The 21,291-nt window shown below is 38.4% G+C and overlaps 1 pseudogene; it reads right to left on the bottom strand.

Moving 5' to 3' along the window:
- Window positions 1-21,291, bottom strand: part of LOC127619661 (tRNA dimethylallyltransferase-like) — a 65,720-nt pseudogene that overhangs the window by 23,690 nt on the left and 20,739 nt on the right.

Raw genomic sequence — 21,291 nt, 5'->3', positions numbered from 1 at the left:
TAACACCGGTGTCTAATTTCAAGTGCCCTGCTTCACGTGTCCTTCTTGGGAAAACTGTCACACGGGCACCAGTGTGACAGTTTTCAGCAGGGCACTTGACGTTCCAGGTAAGGCTTTTAATGACCACAGCAATGTTTAATCAGTTTTATAAAGTTTCTCAATTCTTCTATGCGCCAACACTAGACTGACGTGTGTCACTTTCTCAGCTCTGTGGCTGCTGCCTTTTTATGCCGCTCTCCCCATGCATACTGAAATTAGACACCGGTGTTAGACATAATTTAGCTCAGGTGTAAGCGCCCTTACCACTTTTCTCTCCCAGACGGGCGCTTGACCACGCCCCCGCTGCCACACCGTGTTTCGTTAAAGCCTATTTATTTTTGTTAAAAGCCGTGTTTCGTTAAAGCCTGTGTAAAGTTCATTTGTTTCAATGTACCGGTAGGCACCTGCGGCTTATAGACAGGTGCGGCTTATTTATGTTCAAAATCATATTTTTTTTAAAAATCAGTGGGTGCGGCTTATATTCAGGTGCGCTCAATAGTCCGGAAATTACGGTAATTAAAAAGTTACTCAATTGACAGCCCTAGTTTACCAGTGGATTGTCATTGAAAATAGAGTATGATAGTGGTTTGTGACAGGGCGGAGGGCGGGACCAGGTTGTGATGCTGCACACCTGGCCCCTAATTAGGCTGTGGCATGGGGGGCGTGGTCGTGTGTCGGACTGCGGGAGAGAGAGCGGTAAGGCTTGTCACCTGGTTTGTAGTTACCTCTCGACACTTGGCGTCCCTTAAATGTCTCTCTCCGTATCACTATAACAAGACGCAGGTGTTAGAGGTAACTACAAACCAGGTGACAAGCCTTACCGCTCTCTCTCTCTCCCGCAGTCCGACACACGACCACGCCCCCCATGCCACATGGGCTAATCAAGACTCCGACAGGGATAAAGGCAGACTGGAAGCTGCAGTGTGACAGAGAGAGAGATTTACGGACAGCTGTCCGACACCTTTGTGTGTTTGTCTTTAAAATATTATTTATATTGTCGAGCCGGTTCTCACCTTCTCCTTTCCATTAATCCCTTTACACTGTTGCCGAAACCCGGGAAGGAAGAGTGATGTGCCGTAGTGGAGTTCTCGCCGCTACCAACCACCCCAAAGGAGCAGCTGCGGCCACCGACCGCGAGGGGAGGAGGGGCTCCCAACCAACTGCCTGGAACGGTTACCGCTGCCAGGGGGAGACCCCTACCGTCCACCAGAAATGTGCCGGGGTGTTCCATCTGCCAGGGGCCAGAGGACTGCCTCCAATCCACCCGGGGAGGAGCAGCTCTCATCCGCTAGAGGAGTAGCAGAGGACCAAGCTATGGCGTATCAGAGAACCAGCGAGAAAGTGTTTTTTTTTCTTCTCTCTGTCTCTCCACTCTCTCTCTCCCGCTATGCGTTGGCCTTTCCCTCTTTTAAATTTAACCTTGGTTTTTAGATGGTACTGCACTGTTACAGGGAGTACCCCCTGTGTTTTTAATTATTGTTGTCTCCACCTGTCCCCTCCCAGATTCAGGAAGGTGGGGATGACCTGCCAGCAGATGGTGTGTCAGGGTCAGGTGAACCCAAAAACAATAATTTTCCTGGCTTCCTTAAGACCAATAAGTCAACTAGTTTAGGTAACCCACCAACTAGTCCGTTTTTGAAATATATTGTTTTGCACATGCCTAAAATATATATTTTTTATGCAACAAGAATAGATCTAAATGGAATACTGTAATGGCCACTTTTCACTATTAAATCACTGCAGCTGTAATCAGAATCTATAGATTATTTTTAGATTAATTGTGCAGCCCTATATCAATGCATGTTTAACAGTAGTTATAACTGCTCTACAGAGCAGGATCAAGACTGGGAATCACATATCACCCATCGCTCATCATTTCACACATGAGCGTCTGAAGTGAGCGAGTGCACTTGTGTCTGCAGCACTGCTTCTCCAGACACAGCGAGTTGCCACTCCTCCTCACGCACTACTCACAGCATCTCCCTTAGCTATTAATATCCTCCTCTTCTCTCACAAACATCTGCAGCAAGCAGGCGGGGAAACTGAAGACAGTGACTCCTCCCTCCCTCTCAAACACGTGCATTTCCAGTTATGGCCTTAAATTTACAGAAAGACCATGCCACATATGTCTAAACCTAGCGGCCACTCATAAAATGCCACAATCATTCATTTGGTGCACTGGGAAAATGCCAGATTCCACAAAAGTTGAGAAAATAAAAGAATTGGATTTGCATCAAGTACAGTCACACAAAAGCTGTGTCAAATATGTCAGGAAGGCAATGACATTTTAGAAGAATAATTACTCAGAAGATCCATTAAGAAGTTCTCAGATGATATCTTAAAAGGCAGAGTAATGGCCTATTAATTTCATCCATACGTAGACAAATAATAATGAGAAATATAATAATAATGTGTTTTGAAGGGCCTGTCAACTTAATTTGAATCATTGGGAATAGGGCTTTTTAAAAATGAACAAATCCATGTATTTAAATCAATAAATACGGTTTTATATATTATATTCAATTACATGTTTATTGTTTAATTGCATAATTTCGTCTATTAAAAAGAATTTACATTGATTTGTTAAACATATGCTAAAATCAGTTCTGCCTCTAACAAAACCTGCATTTCTGTAAAGAGCATCTGAAGATGAGTGCATGTTAACGAGAGAGGACACAAATGACTTTCTCTGTGCCATGCATGATTAGAATTAAATGTGTATTTGTTGTTTTTGATAACTGACTAGAAAGAACAGAAAGGACATTTAAAGAGACAATATTCAATGTCAAATATGTTGCGTGGATCTTGTCTTTGGACACGCATTACATGGAACAACTTTTACTCTCATCACGCAGTGAAAGGATCTCACTGCTGAATACTCCAACACTATACTGCACAATTACTGGTGAGTGAAATGTAAACATACCAGCTAGTTGCCAGTTACACCTCCTGGCCAAAAATAAAAAGCAGATACTTAACTCTTTCCCCGCCAAACACGGAATTTTCCGTGTTTTATGAAAAAACGCTTCCCCGCCAAACACGGAATTTTCCGCGTTTTATGAAAAAACGCTTCCCCGCCAATCACGGAATTTTCCGGGTTTCCGTGTTTTAGGTGTTATACGTAAGGAAGACCCCTGCGCATGTTCTGAAAGAGTTCGCAACTCTTTGATCAAAGAAACAGACTGCGATCATCTCAAACATGAAGAAGTGGAGTATGAGAAGCTCAAAATATCAGACATAAACATGCCTTTTTCTCAGCTTTTTGTCTGAAATGTTGTTTTTTGACAAAACCTACCTCTGTTCAAGTCGCAATAAAAAAAGAACAAATGAAGATAAAATAAAATCGTATCCATCTTCATATATTCATGGAAGAAAATATTCTGCAGGCCATTAAAGTTTAGCGAAAATCGTCAAAAACCCTGGTGGTGGCTGGCAACTTTTTTTAAAAACGCTGGCGGGGAAAGAGTTAATGGCCAATATTGACAAAAAAAAAAAGTTTCATTTTTTAATCCTTTAATCTGGAACTGATATCTTATTCATTAAAATCTTCTCATTTGAAAATGTATCATTTAAAAGCTTGCAATTTGGCTGGCTGCTATTTAAGGATTGGCAGTTGTAACAAACCATAAATGTCCCTATATTACAGATGAATGCTAATTTAAATAATAATAAATAATAAATTAAAAAACCACTTGCATAAATTGTAGGGTGGCCATTAATATGAGTGTTTACGGTAATCCTGATGAAACGCTCGCAGTGAGAATAATGAACTTCAAACAGTTGCGATAATGCATTAAACAAAAATCATGCGATAAACAGGATGTAAAGAGCATTTAAGAACAAAACACACAATGCAAACCCTAATCTCTGAATGCATGGTGTAATATTTATGACAGCAGCCAGACTACTAGTACAGTGGTGGTTTGTGTGATTGTGTCTGTTATGTATGTGTGCTTATGCGTGTCTCATTTAAAGATGCTTGTTACAGCACTGTTATGTGACAGTTCCACTGCATAACTTATGAACACAACAAGTTGGGAATAGATTATATCATACAGATTGAATAGTCATGAGTCATAATGTTACAGAAGTCTCGTAAAATAGAACAAACACATTCATTTCACTCACAAACGAATGTTTTTTAGCCATCTTGATTCACTCTCGAGTCAGTATCTATGAACCACGTTATTGCAATGCTGTGTTGCAAGTAACAATGTGCATTTTCCCACATTCTGTATGTTTCATTAAGTAATAAGTGAAAATAATATGTATAATATATATTATAATATGTTTTGGCCAAATAAAATGAACAGAATATGGGAAATGGCATGTTGTAACTTACAACAGAGTATCTCAAATTAAAACCAGCCCCAAAATATTGTAACAAGTAGCAGAAATGTTGATATAAATCTACACAGACCGACATCAGCTTGACTCTCATCTGCTCTCACTCACACAGACACCCTGTGTGTGTGTATACAGGCACTATCGACTGAGACTGCCCGAGTCTCTGCCTTAAGGAAAGACGCTGTAAGCAGTCAGAGATTCTCAGCCTCAAGCAGATAAACTAACAAATTATCGGACAAAATTTCAGCAGTAATTCCATTAATGGTGCAATAATAATTTGATTTTCTGCTATTAAATAGCAGCAGAAAACGGTTAAGCGCCTTAAAACAATTTCAAAGGTTTTTTTTTCTCATTGTGTCTTAAAAATATTGCATTTTTTAGACGTTGTGTCAATTTAAAAAGAAATTCAGCCTTTAAAATGTGTCTGGAGACACCCACGTTCTGTTTTCTTCATTGCACTGCGTCTGTTTTAGCCCAAGAATGCGACTGGTGTGAACATTAATTCATCGTTAGTGCTTGGCACATATTCAAAATTCGAATACTCATTTTAGAATTTGAAATGTGCATTTTTATCTGAAATTTGACAAATATTTCAATTACAGATTTTAATGTGAAAGCCTTACAAGGTGATGTCTTTAAGAAAACACAAAAAAGGCCTAAAATAATTTTATTTGTTCTAGAGGACACTGGAATTTGAATCTGAAATGCTACACTGATGAAACAGAAAAGGATATGAGAGAAAGAGCTTTGTTCCTGAAGTCCACCACGGTGCACCCTCTAACCAATGGATCCACAAAGCTGATCATGTGATAGCGACACTGGGCTTGCTCCTCCTGAGTAACCTTGTTGGTGATGAGATCCAGCCCTTTGTATACCTGTCAACCAATCAGATCACACAAAAAAGATTAATCAGCAAGGAGGTCAAACCAGGTCAAGAGTTGAAATCTCAAAGTAGCAGAAGTTGCATACTTCAGAGCCCTTCATTTTATTCGCTTGGTTCATCATGACATGATCTCTACATTAATCCTTAAAGAAGCCCATTTTAAATCTCGGTCCAGGGCAGTCTATTGGGACAGAGGTAAAACAGGTCACGGCTCAACCTGTCCTACATTTTACTGTCATGATTCTTGACAAAGTCTAATGACTTTCCCTTCTGTTATGTTAAAGGAATGGGAATTGTACAGAATTTACTGCAAGTTCACATCTCAGCTATAACATACAGTTTCTGTTTTATAAGGACCACTCGTAGAAAAATGGGAGACATTGTAACACTATAGCAGCTCTATCTTTTAGAGTTAAGAGCAAATCGCATTTTTGATCTGGCCTCATCTGTTTATTTTCCCTCTAGAAAAACACAGAGGTTTTTTACAGCATAATTTGAGCTAAAGAAGCAAACTTGATACCATTGTTGTCAGATTTTATTGCTGATTAGACACACATTATTGATTTCTGTCTTTTCTTTTTCCAAGTAGATATGAGCTATAGTTGTATACCCATTGCAAAACATTAAAAATAACTGCCTGGGGGCATTACCAAGATGACCGCTGTGCGAACTGGCTTGCCTAAAAGGGACATTGCTATAGATCCAGTAGCACTGCAGCACTGCCGCTAAATAGCGACAGAAAATACTGTCAAGAGTATTTTAGTATGGTGTTCGGTCCGCATTAGGGGAAGAACAAACACATTCGAAAAACCGTTAATGAAATTGATTTAAACAGTTTAGTTCCAATATTTTAAAAAAGTTATGAAAAAGAACGGCTCTCGATTCCCAAACCTTGTTATGTGGCAAGGGATGTCGCCAATATATGGTTTCACTATTATCTGCATTTAAAATAGTCTTAATTTCAGAATTTAAATCCATGGTTAAAACCTGTGAATTGTTAAAATTTACACATGGAAAAAATATTATATACATAATACACTATAAATATATAACATACAAAGTTTCCAGTGTAAGCCTTAAGGGGTGGTTACACTACATCTCGTGCTCCATTCACTCCCATTCAAATGCATCAGAACAAATGCGGGAAACTGAAAACGTTAGATCATACAAAGAATTTTCGTACCAAAGATCAAGCTTGGTGAAAACTGAAGTGTGAATCTGGGGGGATGCGCACATAGACATATCCATGTACATATACTGTACAGCATGTTAAACAAATGTCTTTAGCTGCAGTATTGCATCTTGTTGTTGTTCCAGTGTCCCGCATAGACATTTTTGTAGGCTGTTATAATGTAGTCTGTTTGCTGTTCCTTTCTGCATATTGCGGCACCGTTTTGTGGTCCATTCTGCATAATCGGCGGATCATTTTAGCTTATCGCATCATTCACCATTCGGCCCGTTTCGCGGCCGACCCACCGACCCGCTCGGTTCTCCCGATGGCCAGTCTGCCCCGATCATCCCCAAAGTGTGTCGGACCGGGAGTACATGAAGACTCTTATGTTCACTTTTACAGCCAACAACAGAACACTTATGACTCTTACGAAGCGGAGACATTCTTCTTCTCACTTAATCTGCTCCAGCGCGGAAAAAAATGGCAGACTGTGTATAGATCACTCAGGGGAGGATCTATGATAATAGGGTGGAGTCTGTCACCAGTCGTGGGTGAGGCCAACGAAAACCGTTCATTTTGACACTGTTTTTGATTAATAGAAATACAAGAAAGAGGAGTGGGTGGACTTTTAACATTGTAGGGTGGTTGTGTACACACACTGCCGACTCACATTTATATACAAACACCATGTAAAGTGAATTGTATATCCCCTTTAAGAAGTATGCACCACGGTTTCTATTGTGGCTGGCTGAACTGTGTATTTTTTCATATCCCCCCCCCCCCCCCAAAAAAAATGCAGAGTCAGCTTAGGCCATAACTAATTGTGTTTTAATATGTCCTGTTAATTTGAAAATAGTTTTAAAGACCCTGTGCTTTGTTCTATTCAGCTGCACCCTGTCTGGCTGTTAGAAAGGAAGAACTCGCCTGGAGTGTTGAGTGCTGTCTTTGCTCCGAACAGAAAGTCACGGTGCGCTGTGTTGGTGCTTTATGGTGTGATGATTCAGACAGCAAGGTACCACCAGAAATCATGACAATCAATCTCAAAATTTAAAATAAGGGCCCTCTTTGACTCATTTGTGTATTGTTAGCACTGAATTTCAAGTTTAGTGTAGTCACATTACAATCATTATCGATCATCGTTTTCAAGATCAATCATTGCTCATGATCACAAAGTGTTGTTATGTGGCAATTCAAGAAACCTCTGTGTGTCAGTGGGGCTTCAATTGCATGCATGCACAGCCACAGCTAAATTCAGAGCAGCTTAACCTAACTCCTCTGCCCCTGCGTGCCGATTTCGGCAAGTTAGGAAGATATGCTACTGAATAATTGAGATCCTTCCCTTATGCTCTCCACAGGACATCCCTGCCAGCAAAATCTTAGTAGGGTGAAGATGATGGGGGGGTATGGGCATATAAGGAGAGAGAAATTTACCCCATTCTATGATCTATGATACATGGGGCAATATCAGTTAACAGTGAAATGAAATATTTGTGATTTACATGGTTACTTGCAGAACATTTCTCAGAATAAACTAATACCTTGAATGATCATACACAGAGATGCTTTTTGTCCAAAAAATGGTGTAGTTATGGCATCTACACGCATGGGCTAATTGCTGAAGCTTACCAGCCAAACCTTGACCACTTGCTCTGAAGTATCTTGGGGTAATATATGCACAGCTTGATCTTATAAAATGCCATGAATGTGGCAACATTTTTGCTAAATTACATTTCACTACATGTATCATGGCAGTTTCAAGGTGAAATGTCCACTGAGAAAGAGAGTTAAATGTTCTCCCAAACAGATGAGGTTAAGGTTAATGATCTATTGTGTTGTATAATAACAAAAATGTACCTCATTTCCCTTAACCTAATCAATAGTGTCATAAAAGCAAATGTGAGATGAAAAATGTAAAGGTTTTTTTACACGGTACATGGTGACAAGCTTTGCTTGCGATCTGGACAGTATGTAGCACAAGCTCAAGACAATGAAAACATGCAGGCCTATCTCTGAATGACACAATCCTGGTGTTTGTGTAAGTGGGATCTGCTCTGCTGGATTATTTTGACAATAGTATTATTACTGCGCCAAAATAAAGGTTTTTCAAATACACATCATCACCCTAACTAAAGTTAATCACGATTTATGATGTGTTTTTTTTTATAAAAATGTTGTAGTTTCATATTAAATACGATAATCTATTGGGTGGAATCTGTTAGAATTGTTCATTACAATGGAAGTAGTTGTAGTAAGTTTCTAAATGTGTTATTTTTCATAAATTATTTCCAGCAAAATAATATTTAATATTTTGTATAAAGTCAGCAAGACTAGTTATTATTTTCTGACGGTTTCCATGAGTAGGACAATTTACGGAGATGGGACTGTGCTAGTAAAATGTTTTCTATTCCAGTTTCAGGCTCCTAATAATTAAAGAAATATTTAGGAATATCCGAAGACAAACAAGGCCATTTCATTTCCTAATATTAAACATAATTTGAACAGAACATATATTACACGGGAGGAAAACTTTGTTCATTATTTATCTACAAGTCTTGGAGTACCAGATTTTAAAATTCCTTATGTACTTTCCCTTATATTTACAGTGCAATGCTATAAGCATAGGTAAGACCATGAATGGCACCTAATTTCTGAAGTTCGGTGAATGTACCTAGTCTTTCTAAAAAAAAAAAAAAAAAGAATTATAGAAATAAGGTGTAACTTAAATTGGATTAAATAAGTTTAGTTTGATTTCACAAAGCACCTTAAATTTAAAAAATCTGCATTGAATTCAAAAGGTTCCAAATACTTAAATGGTGAAAAATAAATAAAGATAATGGAAAAAAAAATTAAAACAAGAAATGTTATACACACACACACACACACACACACACACACACACAGAGCACTTTATTAGAAACACTTTGATCCTAATAAAGAGCCTGACGTGGTCTTCTGTTGTTGCCCATCTGCCTCAAGGTTTGACGTTTTGTGTATTCTGAGATGCTATTCAGCCCACTACAATTGTACAGAGTGATTTTCTGAGTTACTGTAGCCTTTCTGTAAGCTCAAACCAGTCTGGCCATTCTCCGTTGACCTCTCTCATCAACCAGGCATTTCCCTCCATAGAACTGCTGCTCACTGGATATTTTTGGCACCATTCTGAGTAATCTCTTGGGACTGTTGTGTGTGAAAATCCCATTAGATCAGCAGTTACAGAAATACTCAAACCAGCCCGTCTGCCACCAACAATCATGCCACAGTCCAAATCACTGAGATCACATTTTTTCTCTATTCTGACGGTTGATGTGAACATTAACTGAAGCTCCTGACCCGTATCTGTCTGATTTTATGCATTGCACTGCTCTCAAATGATTGGCTGATTAGATAATCGAATGAATATGTAGGTGTACAGGTGCCAAATTAGTGTAGATTAATTAAATGCCATTATATAATAAACCAATTTTGAGCATGTGGATGTATATGTACAACACCGAAGAACATTTTTGACATGTTGTTGCCGTTATCATTGAAATGTAGAATTAAACCTTAGGGTAATGAATGCATTTTAGCCAAACGTGACCATCTTAACATCAGTAAGCAATCGGGGTTGAATCATTTTAATAAATAATTCACATTACTCCATTTATTGTCAGAATAATCATCAGATTACTCATTTACAAGAATAATCAATAGTGACAGTCCTAATGCAAACGTTTACATGCATCGCCTTACAAGTAATGCGCCATAGAAAGTGTATTGATGTCATAATGTGATGAACAGTGCGAAAATTGTGCTAATAATCAACCGTTTTACTCGTGATTTGTGTGGATACAAGTAATTGACATAGCGCCTCTATAGTTTACTTCACCAGGAAACTACTGCAATATGTACAATGAGCCTTGTAAAAAAAAACTTTTGTAAAAATCTAGGTAGAGTAACGTGATTCTATAAGACCAGATTGCATATTGTAATCATTCAGTACCATGGAGAGAGAGAGGACTGGCTTCCAATCAAAGTCAATCATGGTTTGCTGGCACAGAATGAGTGTTCTTTATGACTCCTTAGACCCCGTTTCAACCTGGTATTACAATGTGTCTCAGGTCATCTGATCACAGGTGGTCAGGTGAGACACATCGCTGTTTATACCTGGCCACTTAAATGGACTTCTTTTGAACACCTGTGTTCGAATTTGGAGGGAAGGGTCTCCGTTTCATGATGACATACAGTACATCAATCACATGGAGTGGTGGTGGCGTAGTGGGCTAATGCACTCAACTGGTAATCAGAAGGTTGTTGGTTCGATACCCACAGTCACCACCATTGTGTCCTTGAGCAAGGCACTTAACTCCAGGTTGCTCCGGGGGGATTGTCCCTGTAATAAGTGCACTGTAAGTCGCTTTGGATAAAAGCGTCTGCCAAATGCATAAACGTAAATGTAAATGTAAACTATGTCAGTGTGCTACTGTATGATAATAAAGCGCAACAAAGTCAGAAAAAAATAAGAAAGCACAAAAAAGGTACAATGTTTCTCCTAGATGCAGCTGAAATTTCATCTAAGCACAAACACAACATGTCAAGCTGAATTATCTGTTATTTATAGTGTTTTACCTGTATTAAAGGAGCTTCAGTTGTTCGTGTTTCTCATCTCTTGTTAATATCAGACACACTAAAGAAGATCTGTGAAACTCTCGTGATTGTGCATCACTGCTGCCGGGATGCAATCAAGACGCATTACCATTTACACCTCAAATGTGATGTGGTCTCATGAATTTTAACCTCATTCGTATGTGGTTTTAGACCCCATTTAGACCTGTATTTAGGGTTGACCACATGTGATCGGATCACCCAAACGCATCTTAAAACCAGGTGTAAAACAGGATCTTATTATCACCACCCTTGTGAAAATGTGAAGTTCATGGCAAATTTGCCACAAACTCGCCACTGATTATTTTCAAATGCCAATGAGCTTTGCGGCAAACTTGCAGCAAATTGTCCACTGCTTCCAAAGGTTTGCTGGAGATTCACCACTACCGTCTGCACTGACAATTGCGAATGTTAAAATCCAACTAACCCAGTTATCTCTTTCCCCGCCAGCGTTTTTAAAAAAAAGTTGCCAGCCACCACCAGGGTTTTTGATGATTTTCGCTAAACTTTAATGGCACGCAGAATATTTTCTTCCATGAATATATGAAGATGCTATATATCACAATAAAGATCTGAGCCTCTGCTTTTAGGCAAAAAAAAAACAATTTTATTTTATCTTCATTTGTTCTTTTTTTATTGCGACTTGAACAGAGGTCGGTTTTGTCAAAAAACAACATTTCAGACAAAAAGCTGATAAAAAGGCATGTTTATGTCTGATATTTTGAGCTTCTCAATACTCCATTTCTTCATGTTTGAGACGATCGCAGTCTGTTTCTTTGATCAAAGAGTTGCGTGCTCTTTCAAAACATGCGGAGGGGTCTTCCTTACCGTATAACACCTAAAACACGGAAACCCGGAAAATTCCGTGTTTGGCGGGGAAAGAGTTAAGTATACATAATCCAGCAAAATTTATGAAAAACCCAATCTCACTCTACAGACTTCAAAGTAGATGCCATATTTAAAGGAATGTTCCAGTTTCAATACAAGTTAATCTCAATCAACAGCATTTGTGACTTAATGTTGATTACCACTGAAAAATAATTGGCTCATCTCGTGGTTTTTTTTTTTTTAAATAATGCTATGTTAAGGAACGGATTGCCCAAATCGACTGCGTTGCCTTTCAAAGTATACGATTTTGACTATGAGCAAATATGAACGTGTTCGACACATGCACACTACTACTGCTTTGTGATATTGATTGTGCCATGATGCGTACAGACTGTCCGTATGCAGAGAAAACCACGGACTATTACTTTGCACATACTGTGATCGTTCAGATGAGCATGACAAACAACCGAAGTATACTTTGGCCTAAAGGCATTTACAATGGAAATTAATAGGCCAATCCATAAACATTAAAATACACACCGTTTCAACCTTATAGACTTAGCCACAAAATGTTAACATTATATGTTATATTATCACACTAAAATCATGTTAACACGCATGTTTACATCTTATTGCTGTCCTTTAGAAACAGTGTTTGTCTTCAATGTTTAGCCTATGTACTAGCCCCATTCACATCCATTGTAAGTGTCTTAATGTAACTGTGATTGATGAGCAACATAATGCCTCAAATGCTGTAGAATGATTTTAACATGTATTGAACCCAGAATATTCCTTAAATTGTACACACTAAATTTGGAAGTAAAGTTTGTTCAATTGAACATGTTGTAACTGGGTGTCTAGTGTTTATCTAAACATAATATAGTTTTTTGCCCAATGGAAATCTGTGGAAAGATGCTGCACAACATATTGTTTATATTGATATGAGGAATGTACCCATACAAAAATATTGCATTTGGGCAAACATTTGGCAAACCTTCTTGCAAATATGCCACAATTTATAAAAAATTTACAGTACATTTTTAACAAATATTTTTTTAAAGGGTTTAGGAATGTGTGAGATGTGTGTCGACTAGAAATTGTTGAAATATTTATATTGATGTATTAGGTATGCATTTAGTAGTAAGAGGCAGAGGAAAGAGGAGTGGATTAGGACCAGGCAACAGTGTGTCTGAAGACCGGCGAGCCAGTTTTCTCTCTCTCTCTCAACTCTCTCTGTTGCTCCGCCTAGCTCTTTCCCTCTCCCCTCGTCTCTCCCAGAGCTCCAGAAAGGCGGGAATGACCTGCCGGAAGGCATGTTTCCCCAGCCTGAGTCTGGCAATTGAGGAGTGTGACAAGAAGCGTGGGGCTGAGGACACACGCCCGGCCCTGAATCAGGATCATCACACGGGAGGTGGATAAAGACGAGATGGAGGCGCCAGTTCGAGAGAGAGCCACATGCGGCTGCTGTGTGTGTCCATGTGTTTACGTTTAAGTTTATTTATGATATTAAAATCTACGTTGATTGTTCAGCCAATTCCCGCCACCTCCTTTCCCAACTTACCCTGTTACAGTGCGTTTCAACATGTTCTAGAAAGCCAGAGTGTCTAATTGAATCTCATTAATGAGGACAACTGGTCCACAGAGGGGAGGACTAAAAGAAAGAGAATCAAACAAGAATGGAACGACTATGTTATCCATATTTCACCTTCACAAATTCAGATTTTCCAACTGTAAAATAGCTGAGCATTTATGTTGTAGTTCTTTATGTCTTGCAATTGCAGCAGAGCGTGAGAATCCACGCGTTCATCCAATACAAGATGCTCAAGAACAGAACAGGAGAGGAGCAACCCAGTGGTCTCAAGTCTGAGTGTTTGCAGACCACATTCTCGATAGGGTGGGGACAATTTCTCATTGTTTGAGTGTGTGAATTGTGTGAATGATTGAGTATGCGTATCTATGAGATTGAGAGAAAGAGAATGAAAAACGAAAAAAGGGGCGATCCAGTATGCCACCCCACAACACCCAGACAATGGGTTTAGTGTTGTGATATTAGAGGCAGCCGCGGCTGATCCACACAGCACCTCAGGCCACGCACGAGACAGCTGCTCCCAACTATTCATTCAGGGGGAGGGGCCATCTAATGGGAGGACTAGAGGAGGCATGAGACTGTAGAGAGACAGTTTGACTGACAGCAAGACTGATATGTCAAACACTGGGGGATATAATACATTTTAGGATAAGAAATAAGACTATATAACCAGAATGATTTTTTTATTCTGTACAATAAATTCAGATAAGTATTTAAAAAAAAATACAAGTGGGGGAACTATAAATACAAAACTAGAGTGTTTGCTTACTGGCCAAAGTAAAAAGAGCCCACCCTCAAGTTTCTATGATATTCTGGTCCCTAGGTATGGCTTTGGACCTTCATTACTACACAAGTGTCTGGGATGTTCTCGTGCATTGTCTGCCATGCAAAAATAATTAGTTTGAATGATTTGAAAAGTCACAGTACACCTCTCTTCAACAAGCCACACAATTTGAGGCATCATTAATGTCCGTAACACAAGGATGAGTTTATTATTTAAGCTCCATCCATTCTTTATCACAACATGTCGCACATTCAAGTCAGAAACAAAATTCGGAAGAAGCCAAATTAAAAGAAATGGGCTAAATGATGGCAAAAGCTCTTATGATCTTATATTAGCATTTTTATACTACAATATGATTTATTATTGCATATCCTAATTACTATATTTCCGACCCCACTTTAAAGGTTGCATTAAGGTTAAGGTGTCAAATCCCTAACCCTAAATGCTAAAGTATGCTTCCGTATTTCCATTGATGTAAATTGTCATCGAACAGTTCCCAAAGACGTTACTCACAAGACGTAACCGCATGCAAAAACATTACGTATTTCCTAGACTTGGGTATGACCAGCACTACAAAATATCATATTCTGGTAAATGAGTTACACATATTGCTGCAAATTTAAAATGTATTGATGGAAAGTTTGTCACAAATAAACCCTTTTAGCAAGGGATGCAGCATATGTGAGGAAAACGTTATGGGAAGTGGGAAGAAAAAGGGAGTGTGTAAAAGTATTAGGATTTGTTGCTTCAGGATCATCAGTACAAACCAGAGACCCCAACACACTAAGTTTCTCCAACACAACTTCCTTCTATATACCTTCAATGCCCCAGTTCCACAGTAATTTACACTGCCTCTTTCGCCAGTGTTTCCTCCATCCCTTCCTCCTCTCCTCCAGGAGTGGCTCAGTAAATCCAGCCTAATAAATCATTCATGATGTCGCTCTTTACCTTCGCTTAAGCGCTGTCATGCTCTCATCATTTGTGGAGGCTTTCTGAGCCACTGTTCGCAGTGCTGCACTCAACACCCCACCCACATCTTAACCCATTTCCGCACCTTCTTTCAGGCATTTCTACGAATACAGATTGAAGGGGAGGTAAAGTGGAGAACAGGGTGCCAGAGGAATGGAGAATAAATGAAAGACATTACTTCTATTTCTCGCTTCAGATTGAGCAAAGTGACCAGCCTCTAAATTTAACTAGATATCAGGCAGATTTCGGGCTCTGTCGAGGTTTCTCTGACGCCAGCCTGAATGTAACCAAGACATCACAGCGGGCATGTGCTGTGCTCTGCCGCCAGTCCTACACAGCCAGACAGACTGACACAATTGGATTTTCATTCAGCTCAATTTAATTTAGCTGCTGGTGTTTTTGGAAAAGGAGGGAATGGCTCCTTACAAAAGCATTTAGCGCCTGAGCAAATGCAGACAAACTGACTCGGCCCTTCAATGCAAGGGCCACGTTAAAACAGTATTTCTCCTCTTCATATTCACCCCATCATCTGCATCCTTAAATGACATAATTTTACAGATGTTTAAAAATAAATCATATCAGTATCTCCCAAAGAATTGCTTTTGCCCAGTGCACATCACAGCCCCCAAACATCCTAACTTATTACAAAAAAATTGTCTACAATTTTTTTTATCATTTTAATGTTTTAAAGATTTAATTTATAGGTACATTTTTTTTATTAAAATAGCATTTATTACAAAAAACTCTTTAACTACACATTGTCATACAGTTGCAAGAAAGAACCCACCCTGACATTATTCTGTAGGATATCTTGATAAACTTGGGAATTCATTTAGTAGACTCATGAACAGAGATGTTAACCAGTTTCAATGATTCCTTCAAGTTTTTAGCTTTCTCCCTAGGGTTCTTTTTTACCACACTGAGCATTCTGCTGAGTCATCTTGGCTGGATGGCCACTTCTAGTGAGAGTAGCCACAGTAAGAATATCATCTTTATTTATAGACAATTTGTCTAACGGTGGACAGATGAATATCTAAGCTCTTCGAGATAAATTTGTAACCCTTTCCAGCTTTATGCAAAGAATTCTTGATCGTAGGTCTTTTGAGATCTCTTTTTTGTGACGCATAGCCCATGTAAGCAGGTGCTTCTTGTGAATAGCATACTCAAAATGTTTGAGTGCTTCTTATAAGTTTATTATCTTGTTTCATTAATTGGATGCCAGGTTTGCCAACTCCTGACTAATTAGCTTTTAGTGGTGTCATTAGCCTATTGGTTCACAATTTTCCGACCTAGACTGTGAATGTTTGAATGATGTATTCAATATGAACAAGAACAATAATATTATTTATTAGTGTTATTAGTTAAAACAGATTGTGTTTCTTCGTTATTTTAACTTAGATGATCAAACTAGATCTTAAGACAAATATATACATAAATGCAGGTAATTTCAAAGGCTTCGCATACTTTTTGCTTGCCATTATATAAGCTATTAGTCAATAATGCTACTAATTTAAGTTTATCTAACCTTAAATAGACAAAACAGTGCTCGAGTCATTTCAAGATGGACGTGGTTTGCGGTTCAGTAAGTCAGACGTATTTCAGATCCCGTAACTGATTCAGTGAGTTCATTTATTTAATGATTCACTAGACTGATTCAAAATGATGACCTGTGAGTTTAATCTTTGAGTGCAGAGCAATTGGTTCGTGAACAGAACTGCTGTATTTTTGTTTTTATGTGCAGCCAGTGCAGATGTGTTGTTTTGCAATTATTTTGCGCAAACCAGTCTTTTATATATCATCAAATTAAATTAAGACTGTAAGGTTAAATATAATGTCCTAGCCTGAGGTGTTGTAGATTGAGCAGCTGTAGTAAATAACTACATCAGATATAGCTCTGAATCAGATATTTAGGCAAAAATTGCAATTATTCAATTGACAGAAGAGGCACATGGAGGCAACTGTTCATGACTAAATCTCTGGGAATTAATTCTAGCGCAAAGCAGATTGACCACAATAATTATTGTCCAGGTTTACACGTGATAGCCTATGTGGGTTTCCAGTGTTCTGCTCATCGTTTTCAGAGAGCTGGTTCTCTCAGCTTTGAGGTCTGATCAATTAATCCACCACACATCAGAAGGTTAGAGTGAACAAGTGCTCAAACAGGTGCAACGCCTTGTCAAAGAGCACTAAAAAAAATTGCAGAAATGAGACAAATGCTTTAAAAGGCATGCATCCTGCAGAGTATTCAAATCAGGATGATAAATGATTCACTTTGAATTTGTATTATCCCATGAAACAGGATAAAACCAATGATTCAAGGGATTTGTCAGTGTTAAAACAATGTGATGTGTTTTGAAGATGCAGCCATATTGAACACTGCATAAGCCTTAAAGTGATGTCATAAGGTCAGAAAAAGTTCATGTAAATAGAAATTTGTGTTATAAGGACAGTCAAAGCAACATCTGATCTGTGGCAGAGCGCAATATCCTGCTGAAATAGGCCACTGCCATCAGAAAATAATGTTGCCATGAAGGGGTGTACGTGGTCTGCATAAACTTTAGGTAGATGGTACGTGTAAAAGTAACATCCACATGAATGCCTGGAACCAAGGTTTCATAGCATCACACACTGCCTCTGGCAGGCCTGCCTTCTTCCCATAGTGCATCCTGCTGCCATCTCTTCCCCAGGTAAACGTCGCACACGCACCCAGCTGTCCACATGATCTAAAAGAAAATGTGATTAATCCGACAGGCCACCTTCTTCCATTGCTCCATGGTCCAGTTCTGACATGTGCCCATTGTAGGTTCATTCGGCAGTGGACAGGGGTTAACATGGGCACTCTGAATGGTCTACGGCTACACAGCCCCATACGCAGCAACCTGCGATGCACGGTTTTGCGATGCACGGACAACTTTCTCATGACCAGTATTAAGTTTTGCAGCAATGTGCACTACAATAGCTCTTCTAGGGCTGGGCGATATGGCAAAAAAATTTAAATCAAGATTTTTATCAAACTTATACGTGATTCGATTTTTTTCAACTTTTAAATGTACTCCAACATGATTCAAAATGTATGTTCTTAATTAGAATGCAAGGCAACCTTGTTAGAGTAATTTTTTTATTATAGGAAACAAAGGTCTGCAAGAATTTTTACAAATGCGCCAAATGCACCACTGGGAGAAGTTGTAAACCATGTAAATATCAAATAAACCCAGATATTCAGAAATAATAGAATAAGAAAACTGCTAAATAACTCTTAGCCAGTGTAGGTATTCATTTTATCTAAAAGTCTTGCTAGAAAGTTATCTAGAAATCAATATCAATAAATTATCGATTTAATCTAGAAAGTACATTAAGAATGTGAAATGTCAGAATAATAGTGGAGAGAATTATTTATTTCAGTTTTTACTTTACCACATTCCCAGTGGGTCAGAATTTGCTTACAATTTGTTAGTATTTGGTAGCATTGCCTTTAAATTGCATTTTGGGTAACCTTCCAAAAGCTTTTCACAATAAGTTGCTGGAATTTTGGCACATTCCTCCAGACAGAACTGGTGTAACAGAGTTAGGTTTATAGGCCTCTTTGCTCAATCACTCTTTTTCAGTTCTGCCCACAAATTTTCTATTGGATTGAGGTCAGGGCTTTGTAATGGCCACTCCAATACCTTGACTTAGATGTCCTTAAGCCATTTTGCCAAAACTTTAGGAGGTATGCTTGGGGGTCATTTCCATTTGGAAGACATCCTGGCAGATGTCTTGAGATGTTGCTTCAATATATCCACATAATTTATCCTTCCTCAAGTGCACCAGTCCCTCCTGCAGCAATACCCCCAAAATATCATGCAGCCACCCGCATGCTTTACGGTTGGGATGGTGTTCTTTGGCTTTCAAGCCTCACCCTTTTTCCTCCAAACATAACGATGGTCATTATGACCAAACAGTTAAAAAAAGAATTCATCAGACCAGAGGACATTTCTCCAAAAAGTAAGATCTTTGTCCCCATGTGCACTTGCAAACTGTAGTCTGGCTTTTTTATGGTGGTTTTGGAGTATTGGTTTCTTCCTTGCTGAGCAGCCTTTCAGGTTATGTCGATATAGGACTCGTTTTACTGTGGATATAGATACTTGTCTACCGGTTTCCTCACATCTTCACAATGTCCTTTGCTGTTGTTGTTCTGGGATTGATGCAAACTATGTTCATCTCAAGGAGAGAAATGCATCTCCTTCCTGAGTGGTATAATGAATGAGTGGTCCCATAGTGTTTATACTTGCATACTATTGTTTGTACAGATGAATGTGGTACCTTCAGGCATTTGGAAATTGCTCCCAAGGATTAACCAGACTTGTGGAGGTCCACAATTGTTTTTTTTTTTCTGAGGTCTTGGCTGATTTCTTTTGATTTCCCCATAATGTATAGCAAAGAGGCACTGAGTTTGAAAGTAGGCCTTAAAATACATCCACATATACACCTCCAATTCAGTACACCTCCTATAAGAAGCTAATTGGCAAACTGTCTAAATGCTTGACATCATTTCCTGGAATTTTCCAAGTTGCTTAAGGCACAATTAACTTTGTGTATGTAAACGTCTGACCCACTGGAATTGTGATTAAAGTCAATTAAAGTGAAAACAATCTGTCTGGAAACAGTTTCTGGAAACAAATATTGAGTCATGCACAAAGTAGATGTCCTAAATTAATTGCCAAAACTATAGTTTGCTAAAAAAAAAAATTTATGACTTCAACCAAAGTGTATGTAAACTTCTGACTTCAACTGTATGACAATGTATGACATTATGTTAATGACATAAATAACCTTCGAATCACCATTATAGTAGTCCATATAACTTGTGCATTTTATTCAGGCTCTTACAGTCATCCAAAAGCTCTGTGCATTGAAAAAGGCTGTGTTTAATAATAAATATACTGCTCACATTTGAATTACATGTAACTATATATTTATCTCATTAAATCGCAGCTTTTGCAGTTAAATAATCTCACTAGGACATAATGTGATTTTAGTTTGTGGGCTGAACGTCAGTTGAGCATTTTTACAAGTATGAGTAAGCGTGAAATCGGACCCAATACGGGACATCCCCATAAAATTTATACTATTATATAAATAAATACAAATTAGATGTGGGCCAATATTGAATTTTGCTGATATGATAATGTGTTGAAAGAAAAACTATCTGCAAATAGTTTTTTTGACATTTGTAACCTATATTAAATGTTCTTAGTCTTTCTTTCCTATGATGGGGAGAGCCAGAGAGTGGCTACAGGAGTTTAAACTTAATTAAATTCCAGATGCAGTTTATGGTGCAACAAAAATATCAAAAGGAACAAAAAAAAAAAAAGGAAAAAAGGATTTATTCATGGCACAGAACTTCTAACTTTAAAGGCTGAAAAACACTGGGGACTCTTATTTTGACATGTTTGCGCTTCACTTTTTTCCAGCTGCTTGTTCAAACAGATAAGGGAAATAAAATGTGCACTCCCACAATAATCTACAGTGTAATACAATATAAACAATTAAAAGTAAACATGGTCATATTTCATTAACACTACAGTATATCATCATCATCATCAACTGTTGATCATTAGTGATCGCTTGTCATAAATTTCCGATATGGCAAAACTGCAGGAAACTCACACAAGTCGCCGCGTGCTTGGAGAAAATACAACAGTGCCGCATTTTCACTTTGAAGGATGCAGTGCATACATTTATTCAATTAGATTGTATTCTTATGCAGTATGATAACACAGTGTAACATTTTTTATTTTGTAAGTGTTATTTCCTAATTGCTTATACCTCAAATGTATAGAAAATGTTATTCCCCAAAGACTTTGCTTTTGTGACCAGGACAGTGATATTTTGAAATGTACCTATTTTCCGGAACATTCCAGAATAGATTCAGTGCCGAGTAAACTTGGAGTAACTTATAGAACTTTCTAGAACTTTCCAGTAATATAAATAGTAGTATAAATACAGGGGCCTTAAGCCCACCAGTTCAGTTTAGACCCAGCTGCCAAAGTGGATAC

The sequence above is a fragment of the Xyrauchen texanus genome, chromosome 26 (assembly GCF_025860055.1).
Source record: "Xyrauchen texanus isolate HMW12.3.18 chromosome 26, RBS_HiC_50CHRs, whole genome shotgun sequence".
NCBI lineage: Eukaryota > Metazoa > Chordata > Actinopteri > Cypriniformes > Catostomidae > Xyrauchen > Xyrauchen texanus.
Note: the sequence above shows the minus strand (reverse complement) of the source record. Positions and strands in the feature narration are given on the sequence as shown.